Here is a 24,707-nt window from a genome sequence, read left to right on the forward strand (position 1 = left end):
GCTGGTGGTGCATGGTTGCTACCAAAGCCCTGGGAAAAAGTGCAATGGAAATGCTAATAGGAATGATGATGAATATTTTCCTGTGGTCTAATACCCAATAATCTTACACTCATATACTGTATTATATTCCAACACAATGTCAAAGTCTTTTTCATTTGAGTGGTATTCAGCTTCTCCAAGTTAATCATTTTGAAGGACTCTAAATAAATTAAAAACCGGTGATGATGGTTACCCTCTTAACATTTTAAGCAACTATTTAAAATGCAGCAAAAGGATTCTATTTTTATAATATGCTTGAAAGAATTTCACTAGGCAGAATAAACGTTTCAGCGCAGATGAGTATCTTTGGCTAATTTCATTAAAAGCTTGTTATGAGGCTGATAGAACATTTTACATATTTAAAAACAAATGTAGCCATTCTAATAATATGCTGCTGATCTTTCAAACAAAGCCTTCTTCACAGAAACTTAATGAACGACGAGTATGCCTGGAGAATTATCGCCCTGTGATAAACACAATGCGACGAAACGGGAACTACAAGTGCTTTTTTCTGTTTTTTTCAGTGATAGTTTAAAATTTTACATGTGGCCAATTGTAACTCATTTTGAGCTTTGCTAGAATCACACTCCTAATCACGGCAAATCTTCACGACGGCAACAGGAAACTGGTAGGACAAAATTTAACATTTCATTCAGAAGGCTGATCACAGGGGGCTTTCATCCCACACTCCATCGTCATCTGATTTTGCTCTACTAGACAGTGTTGGACTTTATTGTTAATTGTTTATTGAGTAATGTCTGTTGATTTGACCGGGCTCGTGTATGTAGTGTATGTAAATAATTATCACCTTTGGGGAACTGGGAAGGACTTTTGCATACGTGTTTTTGTGTAATATTGTTTTTTCATCTTCATTATTTGATTGATACTGTGGACACCAGGGGGCGCACAGCTCCCCAAACACACACACACAAGAGATGCCAGGCACCAGTTCAATACAACACACGTTCATTCAAGTGTGGAAACCACTTTCCTCTCGCTCCCCATGGTAGCCTAGTCCATGAAGCAGAGTACATTACAGACCACATCACTTTCTTCCACTCTCTCGTTCTCTCTCTCTTCTGTCTCTTGTCTGCCTCCACTCCTCCTCCAGCCAGCTTTGTTCCCAAACTCCCAACTCAGGCTCCTCAAATTGAGTGAGGTGGCTCCTTTTATAGGGACCCCGGAAGTGCTCTAGATGTCACGTATTCTCTTTCCGACCACACTTCTGGGTACGGCGGCAGTTCAGCAGAGAAGGTCTCTGCAGTCCTCCATGTGCCCCCTGGCAGTGACCATGGGCTCCAACATGGGCTAAGCTTCCAAACTACAAACCCATGGTACTGTACTCTACCATTCTAGGGGAGCTAATGCCCCATGTAAGCTCTCTCTCTGTCCCTCAATCCTTTTTTTATGGAAGTGTCCCAGCCAGGCAGAAGGCCTGGCTGTCCGTTACAATACTTTATTACTGATTGAGTCACTGAGCCGCTTATCAGTGACTCTGTGTGTGAGTGCCTGCCAGGTCATGGCTGGGTGTATTCTTCGGGTCCCCGTAATAAAATAAAACAAAACACCATCTTTGGACGGTGTGAATCTTAGCATCCTTGCAACTGCTACAAGCTTGACTTTCCTTAAAGACATTTGTTGAAAAATAATTCTGTCTTCTTATTGACTGAAATAAGGTGTGCAAGTATTATTTACAATTTTTCATAAGTTTGTAAATAAGTTTTCTCCATCATTGATGTATTTTCCCACCTGCTTAATGAGTTCAGGGTCACAGAGGGTGGGTGTTTGTCCTTTGTCACAGATAGCCAGGATTCTTACATGGCCGGGACACCTCTTCGCTGGAAGGATCAGGGGAGCAATTCTGGTCAGAGCGTTACCTCTCCCAGGACGCTAGATGGCAGCCCCCATGGGTTGCAGTGGTGCCTCAGACTCCCACAGGGCTTCATGGGAGATGGAGTTGTCTACAGCCCAGTTAGGATTTGGAGGTGCTGCCAGGGGGTGCTATGGGAACTGGGGATCCCTACTTTGTTGGGTTTCCATCTCATCAGGAAGTGCTCCTGGGCCAATTCTTTTCTCCGAGGACTCCATAAAAGGAGCTTCCTGCCTCACATTGACGGGCCAGAGTCAGGTAGAAGATGGACGAAGCTTGCGAGGAGGAGGAGTGGAGGAGGCACTGGAAGAGTGACCGAGAGAGAGGAGGGAGAAAAGAGTTATTGTGTGCTGCTGTGCTTATTGTACTTGTAGCTGTGGTGGGAAACGCTTGATTCAACGTGTTTTCCATGATAAAAGACTCTTTGTGCCTTTTAAAGAATTGTGTTTAGCTGTTGTGCTTATTGGGACTGTGTTGTGCCTGTGGGAAACAGGGAAGTGTGACGATGCGGGTTCTGCTCCATGCTCCCATCTTCTGTTCGGGAGCCCTTGAACCCTACACCGTCGATAGTTATAACCGAGATGAGCTAGACAGTGAGGCAACAACATTAGAGCAAGGGGATGATGTAAAGGGTATCCTTCAATAAGGGCGCGCACAAAAAGGCGACCTTCAAAAGGGCGACCTCAATTGGGTGCGGTGAATTAAAGGCGTGCGTAAATAAAAGCGAGCTTCAAAAGGGCGACCTCAATTGACCGAATGTTTTAATATTCTTGCTTTTGCCTTTTTATACGTTCAATCATTGCCTTTATCTAATACATTTTCTGTAATAATTTTGTTACGTTTGCCTTTATTCGCTGAGCCCAATTGAGGTCGCCCTTTTGAAGCTCGCCTTTTTGTGTGCGCCCTTATTGAATAGAACCAATGTAAAGTGAAAAAGTGCTTTTATTAAAATAAATCAAGACAATGCTCAAATAAATAAATAAGTGCAGTGCTTCCAATTCAAACAAATGTGTCACATGGAGGTTAAAACAGAAAAACACAATCCTTTAAAAGCCGAGGTTAAAACATCGCTGGAAGCAGTCCTTTTAAACAATTAAGCACGGTGCTTCTTTTACATTAGCGTCTCACCTGCTTCTCCCGTTAGGGTCCTACAGCAGGCGATACGCTCTCTCTGCAGCTGACCTTTCAATCACTCTGGTCTGGAGGCCTCTCGATCCTAGCTTCGGTCTCGCTCTCATCCCAGACCGGGACTTAGCTTCGCTCCAACGGCCAGGACTCCCACGCTGGAGATTATAAGCTTAAGTCACCCGACTCCCGCTGTCTTCCACGGTGAGTCCCCTTCCTCACTAGTCACTCCCGCTCTTCTCCAAATGCTCAGCGGGAGCGACTACCATCAACTGCCCTAGGTGTTAGCTACACACCTCGCTAGGGCCCACAGTCCAGCTGCACTCGAGCCTGCTCTCGCTCTCTCTCTCTCTCACCGGCTTTATCCAGCTCCTTCCAGCAACTTCCGTCTTTCTCTTTCCGTTCATTTCTTTTTGTTTCTTCTTCTCTTTCCCTTTCTAGCCGGTTCGCGCTTCTATTTATGTCGAGAAGACATAGCAGCTGCAGCACATTAGCAGCCCCAGGAACAATCACGGATGTGGGCAATCTGTCACCTGTGCACTTAGGTGAGAAACGCCCACACCGCAGATCGTCCTGAGACCCGCTTTAGCCACAACTATCACGCCCCCTCGCTAAGCGGCGAGCGCGGTGATTATTTATTTAAAAATGGCCTTTGCTAAGAGAGCTGTGGACCCGCTATACCGCAGGAAGGCATTGCCCACAGGTGTCGAAAAGAAAATAAAACATTTGTGTTTGATCAGTGTGCCTCCTGCATCTGTCTGTGTCGGGTTAAGTGGCTGCGATGCCCTCTACATTTGTCACACCTTGCAGAACAGAGTGAAGGGATGTCGGGCCACACACATTCCTACATCCACCTGTTTAGAGTAGACGGGCCTGCCACAGCCATCTTTAAGACGTAGTCAGAATGTCCATAAGACACCCAGGCGAATGTGAAGGGTCCACACATGCAGTGCCTGAAGCAGGGACCTGAACCCAAGTGTCTTCAGGTACGAGGAAGCGGTGCTAACTGCTACGCCATCACTACACCAGCCACACTGCTGTGCATGCCACATAAATCACTCACTTCTTGACTCCTCTATTAAGCTTTGCCTACAGTAGATTCTCCGAATGAATCGAGACATTAACCACGTGTGGCTGTAGGAAGGCTAATCCCCTCCGCCAAATGACATGCAGTGCCTGCCTTGCCTGCTTCTTTCAATTAGGTGTTAATTACAATTTTTAAGCATGACTGCATAATATGGATTTGGAAGGCAGCAAAAATGTAATACCGACTGGCTTTGTGCCAAAATCTGCAGGGCAAAGGTTAACATTTTCAGGTTAATTATTGCTTGCTGTACCATGTAAGCAGTGCAGTTATCTTTATGACCAAATTAAAGCAGCTGCCAAACACTCAAAGAAATTAGAATCAGACTTCTTTGTAGACAGCTGGTAAACAGCAGTGTGTCCTCCCAGGTTTCATACTCTCCTTCTTCACCTTTACCAGAGCACTGAGTGGGACTACACTGGCCGGCAGGAAGGGTCAATGGCTGAGGCAAGTCAAGTCAAGTCAAGTTGGGGAGCAGGCACTCGTACAGCGCGTTGTTGCACCCACCACATAATGAAACAGCTTGGGATCCCGGTTGGCAACCCCTCAGGCAGACATGTGGTCCAGTCCCACCATCCGGAAATGACACTTTATCTACCGCAGCCAGGTGTTACATGGGTGACCCCTTGGCCTAGTCCAGCCACTCGGGTCCCCAACAATGAGGATCCTGTTAGTTTGATAACCGTTGGGAAATCACGCCACCTGGCTGTAGTGCTGTAACTGACGCCCCCTCACAATGCAGGTAATGTCCCTCATGCGGGACTCCATGAGCAACACAAAGTCAAACCAGCGGTACCTAAGAATTCTCCGGAGAGACACAGTACTGAAGGAGTCCAATCTTCATCTCAGGTCACTGGATAGCATCCATGTCTCGCAACCATATAGCAAGACAGGAAGCACCAAGACTCTAAAGACTTGGACCTTCGCCCTTTTTGCAGCGATATCAGGAGCGCCACACACCCCTTTCCAGCGACCTCAAGACCCCCCATGCTCTCCAAATCCGTCTATCGACTTCATAGAACAGTCACCAGAGACATGAATGTCACTGCTGAGGTATGTAAACCTCTCAAAAAGGTCAACACTCTCTCCACAAACAGACACACTGCTGATGGCCGTGCCCAAGAGGTCATTAAAGGTCTGGATCTCAGTTTTTGTCAGGACCGTCACAAGCCCAGACACTCAGACCCCTCACTCAGTCTCTTGAAAGTCCCAATCAGAGCCTCCATTGACTCCACGAAGATCACAGCATCATTATCAAAGTCAAGATCAGTGAATCGTTCTTCACCAACAGATACCCCATAGCCGCTGGACCCCACAACCCTGACCAACACCCAGCCCATACAAGCATTGAACCGAGTAGGAGCAGAACACACCTCTGATGAACCCCAGAATCAACAGGGAAAAACGTAGAGGTTCTGCCTCCACTCTGCACAGCACGCACAGTACCAGTGTACAGGCTGGCCATGATATCCAGCAACCTCAATGGGATCACGCGAACCCTCAGGATGTCCCACAGGGCAGCTCGATCAACTGAGTCGAACGCTTTACGAAAATCGACAAAGGCTATAAAGAAAGTCTGACGATATTCACGTTTGCAGTCCATGAGGACCCTCAATGGCAACTAGAAGTTGAACATCGACCGCATCCTGACAATGGCTGAGACGTCGGTATGAACATCTGTGAGCTAGCAGTCCAGACCCCTGGGACTCTCAGATCTGTGTTCATAGTGAATGGCTTAACAGCAATATGCTGAAAAATGTTTAGTGTAAATTTAACAGATGTTCTGCCAAAGGAAAGAAAATGGCAACGCATGTAGAAACCTTTGAAGAAGATGAATCATAAGGAAATAAACACATCTTATCAAAGCCAGGAAACCCAAAACCTGAACCAAAATCAAAGTTAAGAATCTGCTGTAAGAACATACCCAAAGAATTCAAAACCCGAAATACTTTAACCTTCCTTAGCGTTAGTCCCAAGCGTCACTCGGGCTGTAAAAACAGAGCTAAAAGTGTTAGTCCCGAGCATCACTCAGGCAACGGTATAGACGCATCTCGTGTAAGTCCCATCACTCGGTCTATAAAAGTGCCAACAGCATTAGTGGCGAGTGTTATTTGGGCAATGGTATAAGCGTATGTCTTGTAAGCATTAGACCCAAGGATTAGATGGGCTGTAAAAGTGCCAACAGCGTTAGGGCTGAGTGTTTCTCAGGCAACGGTGTGGGCGTGTCTTGTGTAAGTGTCACGCCCAATCGTTACCGGGGCAACAGTGTAGACACGTCTTCTCCCGGCCTCATAATGGTGTCTCGTAAGAAACACTTCTCTTCGGTACTGATGACAAAGTGAATCTCTCTTCAGGACAGTGAAACTGGAACGGTCAGTAAAACAGAAAGGGATTCTGGGAATCTGAAAGTGATGCTCGTGTCACTGGCACATGCCCAGTGTGCTGTTCATATTATTATTATTATTAATCATTACTATTATTATTTGTATCATTATTATACTTTCTACACTGCTAACTTAGTACTTTTAGTTTTTTGCACATTTTACAGCAGAAAGATGAGATTTAATAAAAACACCATTTTTCAAGCCAAAAAATGCAATGATTTTTACATGTTTTTTTTTTTTTTTTGAGAAAAAATGCAACGCTAAGGAGGGTACATAGCACAAGTAGTAGCAGTCAAACTTCGACACTGGAGCCAGTTTAAATTATCATCACATCAATAACGCCATTAGACTTCACATCTGGTTTGCATTACCTAACAACCTGGATATGCATCCTTGTACAAAATGGCAACGCCCATAACAAAAACAAGATGGTGTCTGGGTAAATTAAAAACAAACAGCAATTAAAACGTATTTACTCACACACATTTATAACAACAGGTAACTCATATAATAAGGAGAACTCTCAAGCAAATTCTCTTATTATAATGTGGGGCCACAAAGAGTCAACAAAACAGCTTAGGTGTCACTCGGCATAGATGGAGGAAATGTCCTAAATTGCGGTCGAAGAGCACAACACATATTCTGAGAAGAAATGTCTACTTGAAAATCTTTAAAGTATCTATCTATCTATCTATCTATCTATCTATCTATCTATCTATCTATCTATCTATCTATCTATCTATCTATCTATCTATCTATCTATCTATCTATCTATCTATCTATCTATCTATCTATCTATCTATCTATTGTAACAAAAAGGTGCTATATAGGCGCCTGACCCGACACAGACTCACACCGGAGGCACGTATAAAACCAAACTGATTTTATTTTTCTTCAACTGTGGGGCACGTCTTCCCCGTGACCCCCACAGGCACAACACAGTCCCAAGTACACAAAGCAATACAGCAAAACACCACAACACTCTCCTTTACACCACCACTCCTCCCTGCAAACGTAGTCCTCCTCCTCCCAACTCAGGCCATTGAGTGGTGGCTGCTGGCCCCTTTAATAGTCCACTCGGAAGTGCACTTCTGGTTGCACTTCTGGGTGTGGTGAATATCACAGGAGTCCCAGCTGCAGCAACCCCTGGCGGTGCCTGCGGGACCCAACAGGGCTGCATCAAACTCCAGTTCCCATGGAGCCCTGCGGGAAACAGAGGTGCCACTCCAACTCAGGGAGGCTGCCATATAGCATCCAGGGGGAGGTATTGCACAGTCCATGGCTGCTCCCCCTGAACATATAGCGAAGGGGTGTCTCAGCCAGGGTCCCGCCACAAAGTGTAATGCCAAGCCCTGACCAAACCATTGGTTCAACTCCTGTTAGTGCGCTTCTTTCACTCGATTACCGTTGAACGTCCTTTGCAAGCTCCACAGAAAAAGTCACCTGGACCGATATCTCCATAGCAGTACGGCAGCAAAGCTGACCAGTGTGCCACCCTGTGGAAAAATTCAAAAGGATTTCTAAATGATAAGATTTTATAAATTAAAACAAAAATGGTAGTCAAGCTTTGGAGAAATATTTATACAGGGGGAGGTATTGCACAGTCCATGGCTGCTCCCCCTGAACATATAGCAGAGGGGCATCCCAGCCAGGCATGGACCTCGTTTGTTTGCCACACTATCTATCTATCTATCTATCTATCTATCTATCTATCTATCTATCTATCTATCTATCTATCTATCTATCTATCTATCTATCTATCTATCTATCTATCTATCTATCTATCTATCTATCTATCTATCTATCCAGCAGATATAGAGCATTTCATATCTATCTGCCTAATAGCATCATCTCTTATCATTTGCTTTTATGGCTCTCTCATAGAATACCAGCATATTAGTGAAACACAACCTTCCTCATCCAAAACCATGCTGTGCTTTTGCTGACACTCCTCTTCTAGACATGTTCTCATCTCCATTTCTTTAATAATTCCTTCCATTAATTTACTCGTGTTGATTGCTAAGCTTACTGACCTACAGTTACAGTAAGTTTTTATAAATTTTTCTTGGAGTTAACGAAGGACTGCTTTGATGTCTATCATCAAAAGGAAGAAACAGGCTAAGGTCATTGTCATGCTGAAGAAATACAAAAGAGCAGAGCCACAACCTTTTCGACACACCAAATGGTGGCTATAGAGCCTGAGTGTTGAATCTTTAACCTTCTTTTCTGTTTTTCAATATGGAAATAACCTTTACCAGGTTATCACGTCATATGTTGTTCTTGTTCGGTATAACAAATGTCACTTGAGTCAAATGGCCTTGTCTTTGTGCGTGGTAGGCTTTGTATGCCCTTCAATGGTAAAAATATGTGAAGAACTGCATTGCACCTACCCCACTCCACATTGCTAACACATTCATGACATTTCTTATTTGTTTCGTTTCTTTTACAGACATCTCTGCCCAGTGTGTAAGCGGTATGGTTTAGAGAAGCACTTTGACTGACTGGAGGGGCATACCCCTGCTTACTGGTCCCTGAACTTCATTCACATACCCAGACTCCCAGACTAAAAGAGTTGCCCCCACTCCCCGCTTTCTAAAAATAACCACCTGGTAACCTCTAAGTGGATTAGCCATGCAGCGTGTCCTATCTCTGCCTTTTTTTTAGTGGAATTTCAGAATTGTGCGAGTTTCACTTGTCCTTCTGTTAAACCTCCAGGTGTTAGCAGTGCCCACCGTGCACCATAAATCTGCAACGTCAGGATCTGGAGGGCTAAAACTGGATTTTTACTGCGGGTGAAACCAACGGTGAGAGTTTTGTCCTTGAACAGGGACAGCAGCTCTAAATTGGTAAATCCCGTCATGCATATTCCTCCCCCCCCCCTCCAACCCATGTCCTACTTAGTAATTTTTGAATATCTAAACCCTCATTTACTAACTCAATTATAAGTGAAGATATAACCCAGGAGAGTGTTCTGCTTCACTGCTGCTCTTTATTAGCATTATCTAGATTAGAAAAGCACGCTAGTGACCCCCTGCATGACACCACCGAGGAAAATAAAGGAAACCTTATTTGATTTCAATAAATAATTAGCACTAATATGACATTAAGTGCACATGAATGTTTCAAACCTCAGGCAGTGCAATGTGAAATTAACAGGAATTAAACAAAACTGAAGATGACTGTCCCATTGTGAGGGATTCTCAAGTAATGAATTAATCAGCTTATATTGCTGCGGCTCTATTCCTGTTGCATAAATGAGTTTACCTTCTTCGTGCCAACACTCCGGTACCTTAGTAACTTTGACAGGCCACAATAAAAAGATTTTCTTGAGCTCTATTAAGAAAAGCAGCTCAGCGACGTTCTCCAGAGTCTGTATTGCACATTTAATCATACTCATTATTCATATGTTAATAAATATATTATCACACACATGCAATTGGGAGGCAGCTAGTGGGCCTAAATAATAGTAGTACAGTAATCCCTCCTCCATCGCGGGGGTTGCGTTCCAGAGCCACCCGCGAAATAAGAAAATCCGCGAAGTAGAAACCATATGTTTATATGGTTATTTTTATATTGTCATGCTTGGGTCACAGATTTGCGCAGAAACACAGGAGGTTGTAGAGAGACAGGAACGTTATTCAAACACTGCAAACAAACATTTGTCTCTTTTTCAAAAGTTTAAACTGTGCTCCATGACAAGACAGAGATGACAGTTCCGTCTAACAATTAAAAGAATGCAAACATATCTTCGTCTTCAAAGGAGTGCGCTTCAGGAGCACAGAATGTCACATAGATAGAGAAAAAAGCAAACAAATCAATAGGGCTGTTTGGCTTAAGTATGCGAAGCACCGCGGCACAAAGCTGTTGAAGGCGGCAGCTCACACCCCCTCCGTCATGAGCAGAGAGAGAGAGAGAGAGAGAGAGAGTTTGTTTTTCAAGCACAAATCACTACGTGCCCTTCGAGCTTTTAAGTATGTGAAGCACTGTGCACCATGTCGTTTCAGGTAGCAGCTGCACAAAAGATAGCAACGTGAAGATAATCTTTCAGCATTTTTAGACGAGCGTCCGTATCGTCTAGGTGTGGGAACAGCCCCCCTGCTCACACCCCCTACGTCAGAATCAGAGAAAGCGCAAGAGAGAGTAAGAGAAAAGTAAGCTGGGTAGCTTCTCAGCCATCTGCCAATAGCGTCCCTTGTATGAAATCAACTGGGCAAACCAACTGAGGAAGCATGTACCAGAAATTAAAAGACCCTTTGTCCGCAGAAACCCGCGAAGCAGCGAAAAATCCGCGATATATATTTAAATATGCTTACATATAAAATCCGCGATGGAGTGAAGCCGCGAAAGGCGAAGCGCGATATAGCGAGGGATTACTGTACCACGCCAGACCAGGGGTTGGCGAGCTGCACTAACTTTCTCTCTCCGTCCTGTGCAGACTATCTCCAGGAAATCCTATTAGGTGTCGGCGCTATTGATGATGTCACTTCTGGCACCGGCACCATGGATAATAGCACTTTGGGTACTGGTGCCATGGATAATGTCACTTCCGGTCGCCGAAGATGTCACTTCCGGTCTCGACAACATCACTTCTTGTTCCAGTCCAGGTGAATTTCCCCTTGGGATTAATAAAGTATCTATCTATCTATCTATCTATCTATCTATCTATCTATCTATCTATCTATCTATCTATGATCTATCTATCTATCTATCTATCTATCTATCTATCTATCTATCTATCTATCTATCTATCTATCTATCTATGACGTCACTTCCTGCCACAGCCTTTAAAGCTGCCATCTTATCTAACTGAAATCACTTCTGTTTTGGACTCAAACCTGTGAACATCACGACCAATTTAACCCATTTGCAGCCAAGGCACAAGATACGGGTGGCTGCCCCAACCCTTTTGATGTCTGTGGTCTGCTGTTGTGACACTATGAATGTGTGCGTACGTATATGTCGTAGCGTGCAGCAGGGGTACCTTGTCCAGAACGGGACACCTCCACGCTGGAAGGACTGGGGGAAGGAGTGTATCCAGAGCATTACCTCCACCAGAGCACTAGGTGGCAGCCCCATGGGAGTTGGTGTTGGATACAGCCCTGTTGGGATCCGTGTGCGCCACAAGGGGGTGCTGCAACAGGATCTTCTGAGCCCTTATGGGCAGTTCTTCCTACACACCCGGAAGTGCTGATGGAAATAGGTCATCAATCACCTGGAGCACTTCTGGGTGCCTTATAAAAGGAGCCAACAGGCACTGCTAAGGGAGCCAGAGTCGGGAGGAGGGAGACGAAGCTTGACAGGAGGAGTGGAGAAAGAGGAAAAGAAAAGAAAAGTATTATGTTTCGGTGTGCTGTTCTTGACTGTGCTAGACGTGGGAAACAGAGGAAAGCGTTTCCCACAAGGTAAAAAGAAAAAAAAAATAAAACGTGTGTGCCTTGAACTTGGGTCCCACGCTTGTCTGTGTCGGGTTGAGGCGGCGCTGCCAGCCTGGTGGGCCACAATGTTTGCATTTATACATTCCTATGTACACAGTGTCCTCCATAATGTCTGGAACAATTCCACATGTCTCCTTGATTTCCCCCTCTGCACCACAGTTTAAAATGACAAATCAAACAATTCAGACATTGTGATTAAAGTGCATACTGCAGACTTTCATTTAAGGGGATTTGCAGACATTTTGGTCACACCACACTTTGACTACACAGTCCCTTTCTTCTCAGGGCACCATAATGTTTGTTACAATTGGCATCCCAGGTGTTTGTGATTCCTCAGGTGAGTTTCATGGCTTCATAAGATGCCTCGGCTTGCTTCTACCCTTTGGAGTCTGGAGTTGCCATTGTTCAACATGAGGACAAGAGCTGTGCCAGTGAAAGTCAAAGAAGCCATCAAAAACAAGAATAAAACCATTGGAGACTTCAGTAAAACCTTAGGATGACCAAAATCAACTGTCTGGAATATCATGAACAAGAAAGAACACACTGGTGGGCTCAGTAACCTTAAAGGGACTAGTAGGCCAATGAAGACCTACACTGCTGAGGACAGAAGAATCCTCAGTACGATAAAGAAAAAGCCCCCAACGCCTGACTGACAGATCAGAAACAGTCTTCAGGGGGCCGATGTGTGTGTGTCAGTGACGACTATCAGCAGAAGACTTCATGACCAGAAACACAGAGGACACACTGCAAGATGCAAGCCACAAAAACAGGATGGCCAGATTATAGTTTGTGAAGAAGGACTTAGTCAGCAGTTTAGTAAAATGGCCCCTTTTATTGGCTAACTAGAAAGATTACAATATGCAAGCTGTCGAGTCAACTCAGGCCTGTTCTTCAGGCAACATGTAGTTGGTTACAACGTGCCTGAAGAAGGGGCCTGAGTTGACTCGAAAGCTTGCATTTTGTAATCTTTCTAGTTAGCCAATAAAATGAGTCATTTTGCTTAACTTCTCACTACATCCATAATGGTTTACACGGTTCAACACCCTAGTACTGAAAAAGGAATTCAAAGAGCCTGCAGAATTCTGGGAAAAGGTCTTGTGGCCAGACGAGACAAAGATGAACCTCATCAGAGTGATGGCAAGAGGAAAGTGTGGAGACGACAAGGAACTGCCCGAGATCCTAAGCAGACCACCTCACCTGTTAGACATGGTGGTGCTGGGGGTGTTCTGGCTTGGGCATGTATGGCTGGCACAGATCCTGGCACACTTCTCTTCACTGATGATGGAACTGCTGACGGCAGACACACAATGAATTCTGAGGGGTGTAGAAACATCTGAGCTGCTCGAGTTCCAGTAAATGTCTCCAAACTCAGTTGTTGGCGTTTCATCCTACCACACAAGATAAGGAGCCAAACACACTGCTGAGACCACACAGGAGTTTATCAAAACTAAAAAACTGGAAAATTCTTGAATGGGCAAGCCAGTCACCCGATTTCAGTCCAACTGAGCAGGACTTCCACATGGTGAAGAGAAAACTTAAGGGGACAAGCTCACCGAAACAAGCAGGAGCTGAAGATGGCTGCATTAAAGGTTTGGCAGAGCAACACCAGAGAAGACCCTCAGCACCTGGTCATGCCAATGAATCGCAGACGTTAAGCATTATTTGTACACTAGCCATGTGCGCCCAACTACGTTGCGCGTATTAAAGTTGTCTGTGAAGGGCTCCCTGTTTAAACGCGGCTGCCAGTCGTGAACTGGGCCCTTCGTCGCACAGCATTATGATTTTTTTATAAGGGAAACAAAATTACAAAACAAAACCCTTGGACATTGATTCGATAGGAACGGCCTACTCGGAATCACTGTCCGAATAGTAATTATGTGGTGGTGGAGGAGCACTTCTGCTTCTCTCCGTTCACAGTCCATCTCGTTTTCACGATGCTGTCGTTTCCTCTCACGATCTCTTCTCAACCTTTCTCCAGTCTCGCAGGTTGCTTTGTGGCAATCCAAAGAGTAAGGCAATATACACAGAGCAATGGTTATAAAAGAGAGACACATAGGTATCCAGGCTCTTTAAAGCATAAATAGGAATCACTTCACTGACATGTGAGCAAGCCACGGTACAACTGTGAGACGCGCAGCACTCGCCGGCTACAACGTAACAATAATAATTTCCGGAACGTGCTGTTACGTTGTCGTTCATTTTACCCACTGTCTTTCTTTCATTCATATGTTACGTAGACACGTACCTTTTATCTTCGCCAATCTCATTCTCTAACCAGGCCTCACGAGCTAACCAGCGTAACACTGTCCACCACCCCTTTCGTTATTCCGGCACATTGTTGACATCCGTGAGTAACAACAACGTACTAAACTGGAAGGTGGTCTACGCATGCGTGGAATTCGCAGACAAACAAAGATCAAGATCCAAATGAAGATTATATATAAAGATTAGTTAATTTAAAGCACAACAATTTGTTTAGTTTGAATGTCTGTGTTTTGAGGTGTGACTGGAGTACTACAGTCTTCAGTAGTATAAGCCTGGAGGAGATTCTTAATGCAATGCCTATGTTTTAGCTGTCTCTCTACTGCCATCTAGTGCTGCTTCTTCTAATTCATTCGCGGACAAACAAAGATCAAGATCCAAATGAAGATTATATATAGAGACTGAGGAATTAAATGTGACAACGGCTTTAATTGACCTGCTATTTCTGTGTCCCAAACTTTATGGTGCCCTGTGTCTCAAACTCCACACAGAGCCATAGCAAGGTTTGGGGCAGCCACCCGTATAATTGGTATCCTGGCTGCAAAGTCGAAAAATGAATACGGCACTGATGTGTACAAAACCGAGTCCAAAACAGAACTGAGGGAATAGGGAAAAGGTGGAGGCTTTTAAAGGGGAAGACAGGAAGTGAGGTCAAAGGGGTCGGGCTCATGAGGGTCTTCAGCCATTGGTTCGAGCCCGGACGTGACATCAGAGGGGCCGGAGCCGGCAAGGTCTTCTTCCATAGGCTCGGACCCGGAAGTAACGTCAAGAGAGCCAGGTGGGATCTCCCGTGAATGGTGTGCAGGAAAGGGAGAAAAAGAGTCAGTGCACTCTGCCACATCCCGGTATGACTCAGAACTGCCCTTACTCAAGCCCTTTAGCTGCCTCCCATGCGCACGTGTGTGGCACCTGAAATGAGGGGACCATTTAATAAAAGAGTAAGTGCAAATCCCCTTAAATGGAAGTCTGCAGTGTGCACTTTAATCACAACGTCAGAATGGTTTGATTTGTAATTTTAAACTGTGGAGCAGAGGAGGAAATCAAGGAGACAGGTGTCTTTGTCCCAGACTTTACGGAGGGCACTGTACCTGTTTGACGGGTATCAATTCAGCCTAAAAAAAGTTGTTTCATTTTCACATTTCAGACCAGTTGGGGTTTTCAGAGAGGATTATTCAGTGTTTCAAAGCACATGAAAAAGTAAAGCTAACACGATTCAGTCTGTTGAGTAAACACACATTCATTTTACAGTACATTCAGGCGCTCCACCTGGTACAGGAACATTTATATTAATAAACAGCGGGTGAATGAGCAGCTCCTTCATTTTGTCGACAAAACAGAACCCTCGCTCTGCCTCAGTGCATCCATGCTAAACCCTCACACAGAAGGCAGTTTCAAAGATCTCGCTCTGCCTTTCATACATGTAACAAGTCATGTCCGCTTAATGCTGACCAGTTAGGACAGGGCACAAGGCAGGAGCAAACCCTGGACAGGTCACCAGTCAGTGGCATGGCGTAGTGGGGGCGGCAGGGGAGGCCCGCCCCGGGCGGCACTTTTAGGGGGCAGCAAAATTTCACAATAAATAATAATAATATCTTGTAAAAGTTTGAACCATACCTAAATAAGGGGGCGGCTGACACCCACGCTACGCCACTGGCGCCAGTCCATGGCAGGGCACACACACACCCAACCGCACACACTAGGGACAATCGAGTATCATCAATGCACCTAATCTGCATTAGAGGTTAGGTGCATTGGTTAGGTTAGGTGCAGGGGAGGAGACCGGAGCAACTGAATGAAACCCACACAGACACGGGGAGAACATGCAAACTCCACGCACGGAGGACACGGCACGTGAATCCGGTCTCTCATTTTTTTTTTTTTAATTTTATCTTTATTACGCCTTATACAATTTCTTTTATTGGGTGGCGCACGAAAAACTAAACCATCTCCGACTCCAACATCGACCCACGTTTCTTAGCCCGTACACGAAATGAAAGATATGCAATACAAAAATCCAAACGCAATTGTTTGAAGGAGCCACGTGCAATAAAATACATATTTTTCCTTGTCGTCATCCTTCAGTTCTTGGACACAAGTCATTCTGTATGGCTTCATTTGTAGTGAGTGCAACACATGTTGACAAGACCTGCGTGAAACATTCTCTTGTTTTGTCAATGTACGTGTCGATTTCCTAGGGCTTCTGGCCATCCGTTCCTGAATATCTGCTACAACCGCAGGTGTACAAACGGATGGGGCCCGATTCTTTTTGCAGTTTGTAACTAACCCAGTCTTATGCCACTTCTTCACCAACTCATGAATGCTGCTCTTTGCTGGTAGGTTTACGACAGGAAACTTCTGTGCGAAAATGTCCCGTGTTTCCTTAAAAGAACCCATACGCCTCCACTATTCCAACACTCTGTTGTAGAGAATACTTATTCCGGATGTCTTCCACGTATGTATGTACTCCTTACTAATGCACAGTGGGGCTGCTGACTCCGTCACGACAACGAGGCTCCGCGATCGCGACGGTACCCACCCGTATAATAGCTCAAGCCAGCCGGTCGGAGACGGTTCGGTTTTTCGTGCGCCACCCTATATTAGGAATTTGTTAGTTTTCTCATCTCCCCGTGTCTGCGTGGGTTTCCGCCGGGTATTCCGGTTTCCTCCCACAGTCCAAAGACATGCAGGTTAGGTGCATTGGTGATCGTAAATTGTCCCTAGTGTGTGCTTGGTGTATGGGTGTGTGTCCTGCGGTGGGCTGGCGCCCTGCCTGGGGTTTGTTTCCTGCCTTGCGCCCTGTGTTGGCTGGGATTGGCTCCAGCAGACCCCCGTGACCCTGTAGTTAGGATATAGCGGGTTGGATAATGGATGGATAGATGGATAGTTTTCTCATACCCCTTAGGGGCAGAGGTCAGAATGCAGGGTCCACCTTTGTACAGCGCCCCCTGGAGCAATTGCAGGGTTAAGGGCCTTGCTCAAGGGCCTAGCAGAATAGGATCTCTTTTAGCTGTAAGAGAGACTGCAACCGCCTGTAGTCGCTTCCCAGTGCAATTTGTCAGCACGCCGGAGCTGATCGGTCAGTGATGTACATTTGTTGAGCAGCTAGCTCATGACCACTGGCGCCCCCCTAGCGAATCAGCATCAGTGTCACTGGGATTCAGCCGTTGGACTAGACTAGCATCCTGGCATCAGCATTGGCCTCTGTGTGCAGGCAGTTCAAGTGCACTTGGCTCGGTGATCTACTGAATTTCATCAATGGCGTCAGTTGCACCTTGCACATATTGTTCCAATAGTTTTTTTAATAGGTTTTTACAGTTCATTGGCCGTGTGTGAAATGATCAGCATCCCGTACTTCTTCTGGACTGAAACCTAGGAAGTCTTCATCTTCGTCTTCTTCAACAGTAGTGGGGTTCTCTGTGATGGGACCTCCAAGGGCTTTAGTCCAACAATTTTGAATTGTTTCAGGCTTGATTGCTCCCCAGGCTGACTCAGACAAATACAGTGCTTCTTTAATTCTTACAGTCTTCAGGAACATAGGGACACTCTTATCTTCTTCAACCATGGACTATATCATCTCCCGTCTATAATTGGCCTTGAACACAGAAATGATGCCTTGATCTAGGGGCTGAATCTTGGACGTTGTATTCTTTGGAAGGCAATAAACAAAAATCTTGCCATCTCTGGACTTCAACGTCTCTGCAGGGGGGTGGGCTGGACAGTTGTCTAGAAGTAGGCATGCTCGTGGTTCCATTCCCTTGCTTCTAAGGTGCCTACGGACATCAGGGATGAACGTCTGGTGAAACCACTTCTCAAAAATTGCTGCTGTCATCCAGGCATTCTTGCTGTGATCGTAGTCCAGTGGTAATGATGACATGTTCATGTTGTGGAAACATCTTGGGGATCCAAACTTGCCAATACAAAGAGGTGTTAACTTGTGATGACCCATCCAGTTACAACAAAATAACATTGTCACCCTGTCTTTGATCTGTTTATAACCTTCTTTGCTGGTCTTGTCTTTCTTCATGGCTAAAGTCCTATCAGGCAGTCTTTTGTAGTAAAGGCCCGTTTCGTCAGCGTTGTAAATCATCTCTTCTGTTAGCTGCTGTTCTTCTATGAATTGTTGAAATTTGAGAATGAACTCTTCTGCTGCTACAGTGTCTGCTAATTTAATCTCGCCATTGATCTTTACTTGTGAAATGCCGTGTCGCTGTTTCCACCTTTTCAACCAGCCACTCGAAACTGTAAACTCAGGATCTGCATCAGGACCATGAATTTCCTTGTATAATTTTTCTGCCTGTGCTTGGATGACTGGACCAGAAATAGGGATACCATTGTTTCTAGCCTCACAAAATGCATTAAAAGTTGCTTTGTCTAATTCTGGATCTTTTGCTGTTCTGGCTCTCTTGCGTCTTAAACCACCTTCATCAAGCTCATCAAGAAGTGTTCTTAATTTGTTTTCATCTTTGATCCATCTGCGTAGTGTTGACTCAGGTACCCCTAACTCTATCTCTTTACTTTAATGCGAGTTTCGGGTTTCGTATTCTTTCGATGACATCCAGCTTTTGCTGAACATCATATGAAGCGTGTTTACATTTATAACTCATGGTGTAAAAATTTTTAAAGCAAATATGATGTGCTCGCTATAGATTCAGAAACTGAAGTGATTTACGTTGGGTTTGTGACTCATATTTATACAATTTCAAGTTTTATCAGATTATCGAATTAAAAATACTTTAAATATGAGTCAATTTTTTGCGGATTTACCGCGGATTAACTTTGTAGCATTGTAAGGTGTGAATCGGTTACAATGGCGGCCTCCATAATGCTGACACTCAGCGTGGATAAAACAGCTTAACTCTTTCAGGGCGGATGTCGACTTTTGTTGAAATTCGGGGGTAGAGGAGGGTAATCAGCTGTAAATCAGTTGAGACAAAACTCGCCGTTGCGTTTTAGTTCGACTCTTTTTGCTACAAGGAAAGTTATTTTTTGTTGATTTGACCACGATTCCATGTGCGTCAGTGAGTAATGAAGAGCCAGTAACCTCTAAAGTGGCATCGAGATCTGGTGAGAGACCAAAATGAATGTGCAAAGCGAAATACTCTGTGGATGACGTTTTGCGTATTATCTCTGTATCAGACTCGGGATTTGTCAGACTCCGATTTCACTGCAAATGATCTGGAGATCGAAAACAAAAGTGAGGTACCAGCATCAACTGATCACAGTGCTGAACATGCTCATGTAGCTGATGCACCTGGGAGGACTGCCAATTACAATGACAAGAGGTACAAACCAGATTGTGTCACACTGCGACTGCCACCGCTGTACAAAGACAGCCAGGCTGGCCTGCCGTGTATTCCTGCTTGCTATCACGCTGCCCCACACAGCCGCTGCTGCTGGCAGAGACGCCAAAACAAGTGCAGCAACAGACATTTTATGTGTGAAACCTTTTGTGCTTTGCAGAAAACTGAGATTTTTGGAAAAAATATTCAGCCCTCAAAGAGTTAATATTTGAATTCCATTGTAAGTTATTTTATTGTTTATTGATAAATAAAAGACTAATCTTCTATAAATACCTCTTTGAAGTTATAAGCCAGCATTTAAATATTTAATCCGCGATAGTGCATAGCATGTCAATCACGGACATTCGAAATGGCAAAATGACAGCTGTCAACACCTGTCTCGAGTGTTTGAGAGGCCATGTTTAGGTCCGTACGATCCATAGTGTCAAAAAATTGGGATCCAAGCTTTTTGCGCAGCTTAAGCGAATTCGTGGATTACTGGCCCGCGGCTTAATGGCCCTACATTGTATATGGTATTTGGAAATTGCCTTGTCACATGACCTTTGGGGGGGGGGGGGGTCAAAGCACAGGGTCAGCCATTGTAGAGTACCTGTGGAGCAATTTTCAGCTTTGCTCAAGGACCCAACGGAGTAGGATCCCTTCTGGCAGTAACAGGATTTGAACCAACAACCGTCCAGATACCAGCACTGATCCTCAGCCTGAGAGCCACCACTCCACCTTAATATAACACCAGTAACTGGAAGTTATTATTTTTTTTTTATGGATGTTGTAATATCGTTTGCTGTTGTGTCCATAGTATCAGAAACTTTGTTATATTTGTTTGCTATAAAAATATGAAATTAAAAATATCACTACATGGGCTAAGTAACAGATTTAAAAAATATATGTTACCGGCAATGTATGAAAGGCGGGCATTGTGTAGAATTCCTAGGCAATATATAGAATGCCTGGTGTTTTTGGGCAAAGTATGAAATATCTGAATTATTTTAATATTATATATACTTTCCTTAGGCATTATGTGTAATACCTAGGCATTATTTAGAATGACAAATGCTATTTAGGCAAATTATTAAAAGAGAGTCATGAAAAGGCTTTGATTGAAAAGACGTATATGAAAATGAAAGAAATACAAAATAAAGTGTAGGACTATCTTATTGAGGGTGGCACGGTGGTAACGCTTCTGCCTCGCAAGTAAGGAGGCCAGGGTGCGCTTCCCGGGTCCTCCCTGCGTGGAGTTTGCATGTTCTCCCTGTGTCTACGTGGGTTTCCTCCCACAGTCCAAAGACATGCAGGTTAGGTGCATTGGTGATTCTAAATTGTGTGGGTGTGTGCCCTGCGGTGGGCTGGCACCCTGCCCGGGATTTGTTCCTGCCTTGCACTCTGGGATTGGCTCCAGCAGACCCCCCGTGACTTTGTGTTAGGATATAACAGGTTGGATAATGACTGACTAGACGTTCTTATTGAAGAAAACAAGAGAAAATAAAATATGAACCTACTTGTTTCCACGTGACATTAGAAACGTCATTAGCGTGAGTCTTTTGGCATTGCACACAATGCCTAGGAAATGTGTGACATATTAATTGTTTCATATTTTGCCGTCCAATTTTCAGCATTCTATATATTGCCTAGGCATTCGATACAATGCCTGCCTTTCATACATTGCCGGTAACATACTGTATATATTCTTGAGCTGAATATTCTGTCATTCTAAGACCGGGACCTACCCTGGCATTGTTGGGCATAAGGCAAGAAACAGCCCCTCGCAGTATTAACACAATATGTTAATAGTGAAGTTAAATGTTATTACTGGCAGAAATGACATGCTTGTAATATTTTATTTCCTTAAAGTTATTTATGAAGTTTAGTTTGCAGTTGTGTTAACTTTCCCAGTCGTTAGTTGGCATCTATTGTAACAGTTTAGTAATAACAACGGGTTTACATCTCATTAAATAAAGGAAATAAAAGCCAGAATAATACAGTTGTGTTTCATTACTAATTGCCAAATGAAACCCTTACTTGTTCCTACCTACTTTCACCTGATCTATCTGAGCGTCTAAATGCAGTGTGTAGCTTAAAAAGTAACATTAATTTGTCATGACAATTATGCTAAACATAAACAAAGACATAATTACATAGTAATGTGGCCTCCTTTTTAGCTTACTCATTAGATTATTGAAAAGCTCTCAAGCAACAATTTAAACTAATGAATGAAACAACAATGGTGAACCAGGGGAGCACAAGTCCAGCAGACCCTCAAGTGCTCACAGTGCTGGACTTGATCTTCAGGAAGTACCTCAAAACACTCGACCTCAACTTATTACACAACTGGCTCAGGAAGTTCACTGCATTTGACTCGATCCACGCCCCTGCCCGATTTGTGCCAGGCATACGTTCTGTTCTCATGTAGGCATACACTACAATTACAGCACATTTTATGGTGCTGCTCGATACATCTAGTGCACACTGAAATTTTTTACAGTGTGACGGGTGCCCACGGCCATTATCCCACTGGGACGCCAGCTGGATAGAAGAAGGTGGCGCAGTGGTAGTGCTGCTGCTTTGCAGTAAGGAGATTGTGGGTTCGTTTCCCAGGTCCTCCCTGTGTGGAGAGCGCTTTGAGTAGCGAGAAAAGCGCTATATAAATGTAAAGAATTATTATTATTTATTATTACCTGGGGGAAGAGAGCATCCACAAGACAGTACATTTCCCGAGACGCTAGAGGGCAGCCCTCCTGTGTGGCTGTGGTACCACGGGTTCCTGCAGGGCATGCTGGGAGTTGGAGTTTGGTAGGACTGTTCTTTACATGTACTTACAGTGAGCTGATCTCTGGATTATTCAGTCTCCATCATTTCACTACATTGGTTGCCGTTTCCTATGGAATTTGTTATGGACTTCGTCATGTGTGGGTTTTGTTAGTTGTTTGTTGTTTCTGAGCTCATGTTTATTGTCTATTCACCAGAAAGGGAACTGGGGTGGGATTGTTTAAGTTTGTGTAATTAGACTTCATTTATTATAGTTTAATACATTCTTCAATTTCTGTTTTATTGCGGTTTGCTTTTTTGACTCTGTGAGGGAGTGTGCGTGAGCTGGGCCAAGGCTGGGTGCGTTCCTGGGGTCCCAACCAAAAATAAATAAATAAATCACCCTCAACAGGTGGTGTGAATTTTAGCTGGGTTCTTTTCAGACCCCTAACCTGTCAAAAACCAAAGCTTCTTGTGCTCCCAGCCTGCCAGTCTGTTCACCTTGCCATCTCTGTACAGCTTGGCTCACTGTCGCTAACACCCACCAGGTCAGTTTGCAACCTTGGGGTGGCGATTAATGAGCAGCTATCTTCTTCTGACCACATTTCTACGATTTCTCATTCATGCAGACTTGCACTGTACAACATCCGTAAGATCAGACCAGTGACGTGCGGAGAGGTTCACGGCTGGTTAGTCCGATTTACAAATACAGTGGACCCTTGACTTACGAACTCAATTTGTTCACGAGGGCTGGTTGTAACTCAAGTTGGTTGTAAGTCAAGACTATTTTTCCCATAAGAAATAATGGAAATTCCCTTAATGTGTTCCGAACCTCCCACAGCAACACTTACTTAACTTTTTTTAATAAAAAAAGGTTGTATAATGTGCATAATTTACCAAAAACACCAATAATTTTTCTAATGTACTAACCAAAAAGTTATAAAAAGTTCCTAGCCTACCAGAAACAACAATTTCATACTGTACTCACCATTTAAGTTGACATCTTTGGGTTGCAGGAAGGGAGGAGGAGGAGAATGAAATGGAAGGTGGTTATTGTTTGGAAGGAGCCTCCTTATACAAATCTTTTCTTTGTAAAATTGTCGAGATGGTGGATTTCGACATGCTGTACATATTAGCGAGATCGGTCACATGAACGCCACTGTCATATTTCCACACAATTTCCTTCTTCGTTTCGATTGTGATCGCTTTCTTTACCTTCGTCACCTTCCTTAGCAATTATCGAAATAAATTATATAAATCACTGCACTGACCAAAATTACGTCCACAAACACATGCATCTGGGCTCCGACTGACGCTTACAAATGCTCTCGGCTGTTTGTTTACAATCGCACAAGTGGATACACGTGACTGCATTCAGGTCGTAATGCAAGATGTTGGTCGTAATTCAAAACAAAAATTTTGGTCGTAAAGCAAGTTGTTCGCATGTCAGGCCGGTCGTATATCAAGGGTCGACTGTATATGAACCCAAAGAGTTGCTTATTCACTATTCAATTGGCAGCCTGCACACTGACTACTGGTTATGTTTCATATCTCATCAGCATTCTTTACACACACACAGGTAAGGGACACGTTTGGCTAAGAAAGAACGTTACATTTATAATGGCGAGAGAGAGAGAGAGAGCAGAAAGAGCGCATTTGCTCCTCACCCTCCATGTGTTCTAAATTTGCTGTTGCAATTTCACAATTCCTACTCCTTCAATACAAATGTAAGTATAGAGTGGTAGTACAAAAAAAATGGATTTCAATTTTGTCCTTAATTGAAATATTTAATTGCTTTTAAAAGCTTTTAATTCTGATGCTTTATTCAATTTTAATACAGAATGTCCAACCAAAGAATAACAAGAAAAACAAAAGAATATTTAAGGTCAAAAGAGCTGAGCTGGGCTGCGGTGGGTTGGCACCCTGCCCAGGATTGGTTCCTGCCTTGTGCCCTGTGTTGGCTGGGATTGGCTCCAGCAGACCCCCGTGACCCTGTAGTTAGGATTCAGCGGGTTGGAAAATGGATGGAGCTGAGCTGGGTAGAAGGGTAGCAATGTGTCTGGGAGAGTGGAGGATTGTGTATTTGTAATTATTGATTTATTATTGAGTATTGTGGAGTAGATGGTGCTTTGTGCACATTTATTATTATTAATAAAGTCATTTTGGACATTTATCTGGTGTCTGACGTAAAGTCTGAGGGATCAAGGGAGCGATAGCACCCCTATCTGTCACAATACAAAAATACCGATGGTACAGTAGACAATAGACCAGTGTTCTTGATTATATTAGTGCCAGATAGAACTCGTGATCATGTACAGTTAGGTCCATAAATATTTGGACAGAGACCACTTTTTTCTAATTTTGGTTCTGTACATTACCACAATGAATTTTAAATGAAACAACTCCGATGCAGTTGAAGTGCATACTTTCAGCTTTAATTCAGTGGGGTGAACAAAACGATTACAT

The 24,707-nt window shown here is 44.0% G+C and overlaps 1 protein-coding gene and 1 long non-coding RNA gene across 3 annotated transcripts in view; one reads left to right on the forward strand and one right to left on the reverse strand.

Annotated features, from left to right (window-relative positions):
* The window catches only part of LOC127528946 (uncharacterized), a 103,247-nt gene extending 88,653 nt beyond the window's left edge, over nt 1-14,594 (forward strand). The window contains exon 2 of the long non-coding RNA XR_007935623.1: nt 14,002-14,594. This is a non-coding gene — a long non-coding RNA (uncharacterized LOC127528946). The remainder of the gene's footprint in view (nt 1-14,001) is intronic.
* LOC114656373 (inactive dipeptidyl peptidase 10-like) overlaps nt 1-24,707 on the reverse strand; it is a 992,193-nt gene that overhangs the window by 495,721 nt on the left and 471,765 nt on the right. The gene's annotated exons all lie outside the window — the stretch shown is intronic.

Source organism: Erpetoichthys calabaricus, chromosome 8 (assembly GCF_900747795.2).
Source record: "Erpetoichthys calabaricus chromosome 8, fErpCal1.3, whole genome shotgun sequence".
Classification (NCBI taxonomy): Eukaryota; Metazoa; Chordata; class Cladistia; order Polypteriformes; family Polypteridae; genus Erpetoichthys; species Erpetoichthys calabaricus.